This window comes from Globicephala melas, chromosome 2 (assembly GCF_963455315.2).
Source record: "Globicephala melas chromosome 2, mGloMel1.2, whole genome shotgun sequence".
Lineage (NCBI taxonomy): Eukaryota > Metazoa > Chordata > Mammalia > Artiodactyla > Delphinidae > Globicephala > Globicephala melas.
In genome coordinates, this window is record NC_083315.2 from 59,936,496 (window position 1) to 59,947,114 (window position 10,619).

The following is a 10,619-nucleotide window of genomic DNA, read 5'->3' on the forward strand; positions in this document are numbered from 1 at the left end:
AACGATATGGTCTGAGGGACTCAGAACATACCCAAGAGGAAGACCCTCAGTGACAACTGGCATCTGGACCTCAGAAAAGAGGTTCTTCTCTGCTTAGAGCAAATAGGGTGTCTTCAAATCTTCCAACAGTCCGGATTCACAATTTTTCAGGACAGCTGTTAGACTTCATGTACCACATCCCCACACTACCCTGCGTCCCCACCGCCCTCCAGCTCCTTCCTGCTGCACCCATTTTGCTGCTCAAGCCCAGGCCACGGCTCTATTTCCTTGAGGATACCATCTCCTAAGCAAGGCCATAAAGCAAGAGGAGAAAAGGGATAGCCTCTCCTAAGCAAGCAGGGGAGGTCTTGGCCTCCAACTGAGAATCTGTGTGCTCTGGCCTCCTTCAGAGCATTCTGCACCAGGCATCTGACTTCAAAGGCTCCCTGAGCTGGGTCTGGCCCTATTCCTTCAGCTCTCTGACCCTGCCATGGTGGGTGCTCAAACCTGAAGTTTCTGGGGCCAGGATGAGAGCTTGGCCAGCTCCATGCTGTAGCCAGTGCCCTCTAGGAAGGGCATTCCACACAAGGAGTTCTACACACCTGAGCCCTCTGCTGGGAATGTGTGCAGCTCCAGGCCTGCACACATCATCCTGGGGGTGACGGGTCACCTGAGCAAAACCAGCACACTTGGTGCTCAGGGCTTTTCCTGCACTCTGGTGATCGCATCCTTCATCTGTCGCCTCTCCTGCATTTCTGAGGGGCAACTGAACACATACGCTAAAACACACTTGGGAAATTCCACACCCTTCCATCTAATGGACCTAAAGGGGCACCTCCTACGGGCCCTACACTGTGCTAGGTCAGGTGGGGAGAGGCAAAAATGGCGCACAGGATGCTTCCCTCTCCTCCAACTAGCTGGCGTGAAAGGTAAAACCTGCCAAGTGTCCAATAATAAAGCTGTAGGAGACTAGAGGAAGGAACCATTTTAAAAGGATGGACCTGAAAGTATTCTCTAGCTTGATCTGGGTGGTATAATATATGTTATTCTTCAATTAAAAAAAAAAACTGTGATTGGCCCTAGCCCCCAGAGCTCAGCAGAGACTAGACAGGCCAAGTGGAGAGAAGACAGAGGATAGAAACATTGGGGGACCCAGGTCGGGAGGCTGGTGGATGGCAATGGGAAGTTGCAGAGGGCATGGGTTGGAGCCCTTGTCAAAAAAATGTCTAGGGACTAACAGAATGTCAGAGACAGAGGGGATCAAGAGTGAGAGTTCTGATGTATGAGAGCCAGGGCAGCCCTCTCTTTAGGGAAACCAAGGAGTTCTGGGAAGTCTCAGTATACACACAGTTGATGGGGAGGTGGGGAGACGTTTGCTGGCTTCTCCTAGGTTCTGATTGAGTGGTGACTCCATGATGGATGGCTAGAAGGTCCAGGGTACTAGAAAACACTCAGGATTCTGGAAAAGGTGCCCTGGGAAGCGACCTCAGATAGTGACCAGCAGCTGCCAGCCCACAGGTCCAAGACCTCCACCATTCCCAATGCCTGGTTTCCCCAAAGCAGTCTAAGCAGAACAAACCCAGAGCCCACCCCATGCTAGTCAGGGTCAGCCTCACCATCTGCATGGCCCAAGCCCCTGTGTTTTGGGGACATGTGTGGTGAGCCTCCAGCTCAGAGGTGGAAGGGAGAAGGCAGACACTATGTGCTCAGTCAATGCCAAGGACTGAACCTCGACCACACGTTAAGCTAAGCAGGGGTCCTCTCCACATCTCTGGTCCTCTGGCATCTGCTCCCCAGCACGAGAGGCTCACTACCTCACATTTTCACTCCATATTTCATAAGCCCTAACTGCCAGGATGTTTCTCCCTCTATGGGGTTGAACTTGGCCTCTAGGAGATTCCTTAGCGGTCCAGGACATACTCCTGTCTCCTGAGGCTGCTCTTCCCTGCCCATCCAGTCTGGTTTTTGTACACCTGTTCGGTGCGCTGGCTCTTCTTCTGCAGATGTTGGGCAGCGGGGGCCCTGAAAGGATCACAACACTTCAGGTGCAGTCTGAGTCAGAGGGAGGAATAATCTCCTCCTTTGACCTGCATGTTATGCAGCCATTAATGCAGCCCAAACTTTTGGGGAAGCTCTGTGCATTGTATGTTCACTGTAGCTCACGAGAAAGAAAGTTCTCATTTCATAGGCACCTGCCTTGGTTTCCCACAGTCACTTGCTGTGGCCCCCAGGCCCTGTCCCACTGGGCCTCTGCCCACCTTATCCCGCTTTAAACCACTACCCTCTCCTATTCACAGCCCTTCTTTCAGTTCAGCTAGCCCTCTCCTTCCTTCCTTTTCACATACAGTAGCCTCAGCCTGGAATGTTCTGGTTCATCTTTCCCTGGGTAACTCCTGCTCACTCATCTTTCTTCTGATCACTTCCTCCAGGAAGTCTTCGCTTGAAGCTCCCCTCTCCCCCTCACTAAACTAGGCCCCATGGTTACCCCTCTCATAGCACCCCTTACCTTCCTTCCATGGTACTTATTGGAGTGTCTCCTCTTCCTTGTCTGATAAAGGTCTATCCCTCCCACTAGACAGCTAGCCCTGAGAGCAGGGAGCACATCTGCTGCTGCTCCTCACTGTATCCCCAACACTGAGCACAGTTCCTGGCTTGGGATATACTCAGAACAAAGTTGGATCAAGTGAATGAATGCATGACTGAGGCACAGGGTTATTTTGTCTAATTAGGCAAAGCCCCTTCATTACCACACCACTCCATCCTGTCCAAATGGAGCAAGACGATGAAGAGCAGAGGGTGGGCTGTGGAGACAGGCAGACCTGGGCCTGAGTTCCAGCACTGCCACTCACCAGATTGTGCCTGAGTCACTTCACCTCCCCCAGCTTCGGTTTACTCACCAGTAAAATGGGGATGGTAATGGTGGGCACCTCACACGATGATGGATGAAGTACAAATCATGTATGCAAAGGGCCTAGCACACAATGCTCAGAACATGTGAGTCTTCTCCCCCAGAAGCTTGTGAGAGGGGTGTGTTCACATCCCAAGACTTCTAACGGGCAGGTAGGTTCTTATCACCTGGGTGGGGCTCCTTTGCCGCAGGCAGAGCAGTGGGAACAGGGAAGAGGTTTGTCTCTCACCACCAGATCACTCTGGGAATTCTCTAATTGGGTCTGGGATCATCTTTGCTCTCTGATGGCCTCAGAGCCCCTCATCTTCATCTCACTTTCAGAGGCACAGGGAAAGGGCACACTTTACTGTCTCCATTTTCTAAACAAGCAAGCAGAGGCTCTGAGCCTCGGCTGCATGGGGCACTCTCACCTACGCTAGTCCTGGCTGCTGCCCCTCCCAGGGGGCTCAGGCTCTGCTTCTGGCATGCTGGAGTGAGGGGTCCAAGTCCTTGCCCTCCCTGTGCCTTGGTCAGCTTGTCTATTAGAAAAGGGTTCCTTTTTCTCATACCCCTCTTCCCTTGGAACCACCACCAGGGATGAATAAATGGAGAAAACCTGACATGACTTTCGCCAGGTGGGCGTCGTCTGCTTCTTTGTGAGATGCGAGACGGTTACCCAAGGCTATATCTGGGCAGAAGTGAAGCAGGCGTTAGCACCCAGCCATCAGAAAAATGGTTCTGTCCTCAAGGGCCTGGCACTTGAGGCATCAGTGAAAACCCCTGAAGCATCTTCAGGACACATTTAAAGCCATAACTGCACAATCCAGCACCTGAGCTTTCCAACTCTTTCAAGGGCCATTGCTGGCCCCGCCCACACTGGTAAGCCCCTCCTGCCTGCTCTGGCCCAACTGGACCCTTCCTCCTCAGACTAAACCCCTTGACTTTGGGCTCTGCAGGATGAGGTTCCTCCCGCCTCCACCTACCATGTCCAACTTCAGAGCCAGACTCAGAACCTGGTTCAGGTGTGCCATCTGGCCCCAGGCCTTTGCATACGTTGCACCCCACTCCTGCCATTCCTACTCTTTGCTAGTGCCCACACCACCTTTAGAATTCAGCCCAGGTAGAACCTCCTCTGAGGCCCTTCCTCGTTCCTCAGACCTCCCCTGCAGGGTGGGTGGGCTGTCCTGCTGGTTCACTTGGCACCCTAGGCCTACTTACCGCCATCCCTTCCTCCCTCCCTGGGCTGGTCTTTCTGCTCTGCTGTCTATTCACTGAACTGGAAGTGCCTCGATGACAGGGCTGGGTCTTTGGTCCAGGACACTGTTTGGAACACAGACTTTGAACAATGTGAATATGGGGAGGTTGTGCATGTGTGGGGTGGGTGGTATGTGGGAACTCTCTGTACTTTCCACTCAATTTTTCTGAGAACTTAAAACTGCTCTAAAAAAGAAAGTTTATTAATTAAAAAAAAATTTTTTTAATGAGTGAAGAAACATGATCAGCCTTTGATTATGCAACATTGGCTTGCAGAGGCCACAAGCTACTGTATTTGAGGGAGGTACCCCAGGCAGACCTGCCATCCCTGAGGGCAGGGACTTCCCTTCCCTTATCAGCCCTGCCAGCCTTGTCAGCCCATGTCTGAGTGCGCACAGGTGGTGTGGTCTGACTGGCTGGATGACCAGCGACCAATTCCCTGCCCATCCACCTGTGATGCAACAAGTTAAGGCGCCTGCAAAGGCCATATGAGGTTTCAGCTGGGCCCTCCATTGTCAGCGCTATGGCCGCTGACCCATTCCTGGAAGGTCAGGCTGGCTGGTGAACGTAGCAGGAACTAACCCCAAGGTTCACAAACCCTCCATATGTGTGTGACCTTGCAGACTTTTTACCCCTGACCTAAAATATTCCTGTATCCCAGACCTGCACAGTCTCTCCAGGAGCCCCAGAGGGACTGAGCTGGAGCCAGAACAGGCTCTGTAGACCAGAGGGGACAGTCCTGACTCCAGGATACGTGCCATTCGATTTCTCAGTGTTCTTGTTCACCACTCATAGACGTGGGGCAACACAATGACGATTTATTTTCCTAGAAATTCCCGGCCTTGGCCACTGCTCCCCTGGAGGTCCAGGAAGATCAGAGAAGGCTGCAGAAGTCTTTGGAGCCTCCACCCTTCCCCAGCCCCCTGCCACACACTCACCCACCTTCCTCAGCCACTGCTCACATGCCAGTCCTGGGAGAGGCCACAAAGAGACTATCACATGGTCTGCCACACTCCAGCTCTGTTTCTCCATTTGGTCTCTTTCTCTGGTCTTCCTCCAAAGGCCCTGAGCCTGGGAGGCAGCATGACCCACTGGAAGAACCAGGGCTTGGAGCCAGCCAGAGCTTCCCTGCTTAAAAGCTGTGGGACCTTGAGAACATTAAGTAACATCTCTGAGCCTCAGTCTGCTCATCTGTCAAATGGGGATAATAAGCTCCCCCTTAGGGACTGCTAAGAGGATTATGTTACAGATGGTAGCTGTTACTTCACAGAGCATGGCTTCTGAGCAGTACTTCCCTCTGGTGCTCTGTGGCAGGGTAGCAACACATCCTGGTTTTCCCAGGACAGTCCCAGTTGATGCCTATTGTCCTGCATATTTACTGCCCCTTTTCACTCTCAGAAGAGCCCACTTTCTTTTTATTTATTTATTTATTGGCTGTGTTGGGTCTTGGTTGCAGCACGTGGGATCTTCATTGCGGCATGCAGGATCTTTCATTACGGCATGTGGGCTCTCTAGTTGTGGAGCGGGGGATATTGAGCACACGGGCTCTCTAGTTGTGGCGCACTGGCTCTAAAGCGTGCAGGCTCAGTAGTTGTGGCACATGGGCTTAGTTGCCCCACGGCATGTGGGATCTTAATTCCCTGACCAGGGATTGAACTCTCGTCCCCTGCACTGGAAGGCGGATTCCTAACCACTGGACCACCAGGTAAGTCCCAGAAGAGCCCACTTTCGACAACAAAATACATGGTCAGCCTACCTGCACCTCCCTCCATTCCCAACTTAGGTCCAGCCTGTGTGAGCAGCACCCTCACCCATTTCCACTCTCCCCTCTAAGAGGCCATGTCTTGGTTTACAGTTAGGAGGATTTTTATAACCTTCTCTCTGAGCTTCAGGTTATTATTTTTTTAATGGGGATAGCAATGCCTATCTTGAAGGCTGCTTAGAGGATTAAATGAGATAAGGTATGCAAAGCACTTGTCTGGCATAGGCCAGGTGCCAGATAAACATGAGTCCCCTTCCATGGCCTTCTCTCCCTAGTTCCCATCATGCTGGCTTCCCCCCAAGAGTGGGGCTCCAGAGCTAAACTTCTCCCCTACCAAGAGAGTGATTTTTAGAAGTTCCAAGTGACGTATGAGCTCCCAATCCATGATCTCTCCTGAGAGCAAGAAACGATCTTCACCTCCACCCTCCACTGCAGGCCCCGAGGAGCATTCCAGCCTCTCCTTCCTGCGTGCAACCACGTGTTTCTGCTGGCAGCTTCCAAGCCCATCGCTATAGCTGGAAACCCTTCAGCCCTCAGCTACCTTGCCCACATGAACAGAAGGCACCTTTGAACTCTCCCCGCTCTTCCAGGAATCCAGAGGCCCAAAAAGGAGTCCGCTGGGCCTCCAATCCCCAGGGACCTGCTATCTGGGCCAGCAGGCAAAGGGTAATCATGTAATCTCAGCAGATAAAGCCACCATGAGACCAGCCTGTTGCAGCAAGGGGATAACATGCTCCCAGATCACACCTGGATTAGCAACACGTCCTCCAAAGACCCTGAAGCTCAAATCTCCCATCTGCCTTTTGCCCTCACACCCACCTGCTCCTGGCATTCCTTTGCTCTTAGACAGCTATAGCAGTTCTCCTGGCCTACTCCTTCCCCTTGCCTTGCCCCAGGTGGCACGAAGCCTGCCTCAAATATTATAGAATATTCTGTTCCACCAGGAAGCTCTCGGTGTAAACAACCTGTCAGTCACTGGGATCTGACTCTAGGGTTCTTTGTTCAGAGGCAGTTGCGTGACGTTTCAGATTTTCATGCTGCCCTAGAAACAATATATGTATGAAGGAAGCTACAGGAAGAAAAACGTAATGAAGCAGCTGCTAAATTGGGACTAAAAAAAGGTATCGGGTGGTGGTGGCGTGTGGTGGAGGGGGTGTTTCAACAGATCGCAGGGAGGTAAATGCTAATGAGGGTGGGAGCTCTGGTTCTGCAGGGGCAGCCTATTTGGAGGCAGCTTTAGGGCAGAAAGAGACACTGGCTGGGTGACCCTCACTTTCCCATCTATAAAATGGAATTAAATATACTAGTTGATTCTGTCATGAGGCTTTATGTTAGGAGGGTGAAGTGAAATCAAGGAAACTCTCAGCAGTATAAGGAACGCATAACACATATACATAACCCAGACACAATCTAGGGCTCCCTATGGCTCAATCCTGCACAGAGTCACACTCCAGGAAGCACACACTGGCAAAGGAATTTGAAAGACCCGATATTCTAGTGATTGCCAGTGGGGAGAGGGAAGCGGGGAGGGGAAAGATACGGATAGGGGATTAGGAGGTACAAAGTACGATGTAGAAAATAAACGAGCCACAAGGATATATTGTACAGCACATGGAATATAGCCAATATTTTATAGTAGCCTTAAATGGAGTATAACCTATAAAAATATTGACTCACTGTGTTGTATACCTGAAACCAATATAGTATTGTAGATCAACTGTACTTCAATATAATTAATTAATTAATTTAAAAGAAGATCCAATATTTACTTGGGCTTCTCGAAGAACATTAAACTATGTCAAACTCACAATCCTCAGCAGTATTCCTCAAAAATCCTTTTACTCCCCACCCCCATCTTCTGGTACCTCTGAGCAGCTTGGAGACTCTGTTAAGCCAGTTCCCAGAATGTACCCCAACTTCTGGCCAGCCTGCATGGCTCTGCTGCCATCCCTCCACTCGGGCCCCTCTCAGCTCTTTAGGATGGAGTTAACCAAGTCTATGCTCCATGCTTTACTTTTTTTCTCCTTTACGCATTACCAGAATTTGTCACAATAAAGGAGACTCTGGGACCAACCCAAAAAGTAAGATTCCTCCCCTTTTCCTCCCATCTTCTCAGTTCAATATCTCAATCTTTTTTTTTTCAAATTCTACACCACAAAATGTCCGGGAACCATGAGGGCAGGCTGAACAATCCTGAAAGAAAAGACTGTGGTAAGCAAAGCAAAATTCTTTTTAGTGGGTGGGACTGGGAACCATTAATAAGTCTTGCACCACCATGCACACAATTGTCATTAAGATCTCCTTCCCCCCATTTGCCACAGGACTGTGGCTTTTACACTTTCTAATATTTTCCTTCACGTCATCACTCACTTTTGCATCCCTTCCCTTTCTAGAACCATGGGTGTGGCCAAGGCCTTCAGCACAGCCTGGCTTCCCTGACTTAGCATCTGGCTTCCTCCCTGACTCCAGCTTCTCAAGTCTCCCATCTGTTCTGCACGTACCACGCAGCTGATCTTTACTGCACTCCATACTCACCATGTGGCTCCCCTGCTGTACAGCTCCGACTTCAGCACATGGAGTCTAAGATCCCATCCAGGTATCCCACATCGAGCACGTGACAGTGCATCTCCACCTTTGCCTGCACTCTAACTACGCTGGCCCGCCAGTGAGCACCAGCCTGAGTGCCGCTCCCTCCAAAGGGCCCACCCTGGCTTCTTCTCAATTCTGAATCACGGCACTCACAGAGTCTGTGCCACACAGTCTCACTTTTGATTTTCTCTGTCACTTGATTGTTTTAAAGCCTTGAGTCTTCTTCCCATAAGACCATAAGCTCCTTGAGATCAGAGACCTCAAAGGCTTATAGGGAGCACCCAGGGATACTCAGAAGTCATCTTCCTCTATGAGCTCCTGACGAGAAAAACAAACCGTTTCTACTCCAAAGGCCTTGATGGAAATCTCCAGATGCCCCTGCCAAGTCATTCTTAAGAACTTCTGGATAAAGGGCAGAGGGAACCCTTTAAAAAATGTATGTAATTGTGGCTTTTGTGGTGGATAATATATTCATCTGGCTCAAAACTTAAAATGAAGTCAGCCTCCCACCTTTGTTTCTCAACCACCCAGTTCCCCCACTGAAAGGCAAACAATGGACTGGATTCTTATTTATTTTTCAATAAGTATTCCAGCAAATACAAGCCAATACGAATAGATCCTCCTTTTCTCCCCTCATTTTTTTAATACACAAGCTAACATGCAATTCACATTGTTCTCCATCTTGCATTTTGTTTAACAATGTATCTCAGACATCATCCTGTATCAGGCCTAGAGACCTTCCTCACTCTTTGTCTTGCGGCTGTGTGGTGTTCCAGTGCAGGGATGACCCTGATTTATTTAACCAACCCTTCAGTTGTTAGATGGGGAGAGTGTTTCCAGTCTTTTACTACCATATGCGATGCTGCAAAGAATAGCCTTGTTCAGACTTAATGTCATATATGTGAGTGTATATCTGTGGGACAAATCCCTAGAAGCAGAATTGCTGGGCCAAAAGGTAAGGTGAATATGTAATTTTGATTGTTCTCCAAAGAGGTTGTATCATTTTACACTCCGACAAGCAAAGTACGAGGGTGCGATTTCCTAACACCCTTACCAACCTAGTATGTGAAAACTTTCATTTCAGTGTAGTTTGATTTGCACCACTCTCCTCGTGAAGGTGGCTGAAAGCTTTTATAGTCGTGTGTGTGTGTGTGTGTGTGTGTGTGTGTGTGTGTTATGTGGACTCTGTTTTTATCCTCTGCTCACTTTTCTTTTGTGTTCTTCGCCTTCTTCTAATCAATGTAGAGGAACTCTTTGTATATTAAGGGATTTAGCCCTTTGTTATATGACCTGTAGATAATTTCCCCAGTTTGTTGTCTTTTGACCTTGCCTTTGGGCTGTTGCTAGGTGTAATTGTTTATTTTTCTATAGTCAAATTTATCAATCTTTGCTTTTATGGCTCCTAGGTTGGGTGCCTGGCTCAGAAACGAGCAAGACACCCCCCAACCCCCCAAATACACACACACACACACACACACACACACACACACATACACACAAAAAGCTTTTAAAAATTCTGTCAGTACAAAAAAGCTTGGAATGACTTGCCAGGTTTTGTGAGGAACAGGACAACTCCTGCCCTCCAGGAGATACCAGTTTTAGGGAGACATAAACTGACTAATTCCATGGTATAATAAACAAGAGGGGGCACAATGGGAGCCTGGGCTAGGACCACCTAATCCAGCCTGAGTTGGCCAGGCAAGGCTTTCCAAAGGCAGTGGCACCCAGGTACATCCAGAGGCATGCGTAGGAGGCAGCCAGGGGAAGAATGGTCTTCCAGTAAAAGCGGCAGCATGTGCAAAGGCAAGAAGCAACAGGGCTCGGTCAAAGTTGTCCAGTCTGGCAAGAGGACAAGGAGTCCTGCAGGGTTGGTGTGTGGTAAGGGGTGGAGCTAGGAAAATAGACAGGGGCCAGATTACCGAGGGCCAAGAGGATACTGCCCCGAAGTCAGGGCCTTACCCTGAGGCAGTGGGGAGGTGGCAGGGGGACACATCAGCCGTGTGGAGGAAGAGCTGGCGACGATCCAGTGTGGAGGCTGGGCCCTGGCTCTAAGGCTTCCGCCTCTTGCCCAGCAGCAGTCACGGCAGCCTAGAGGCTCTAGGCTGCCAAACAAGACTGAGAATTTCAGACCCAAATGTTCTGTTCTGT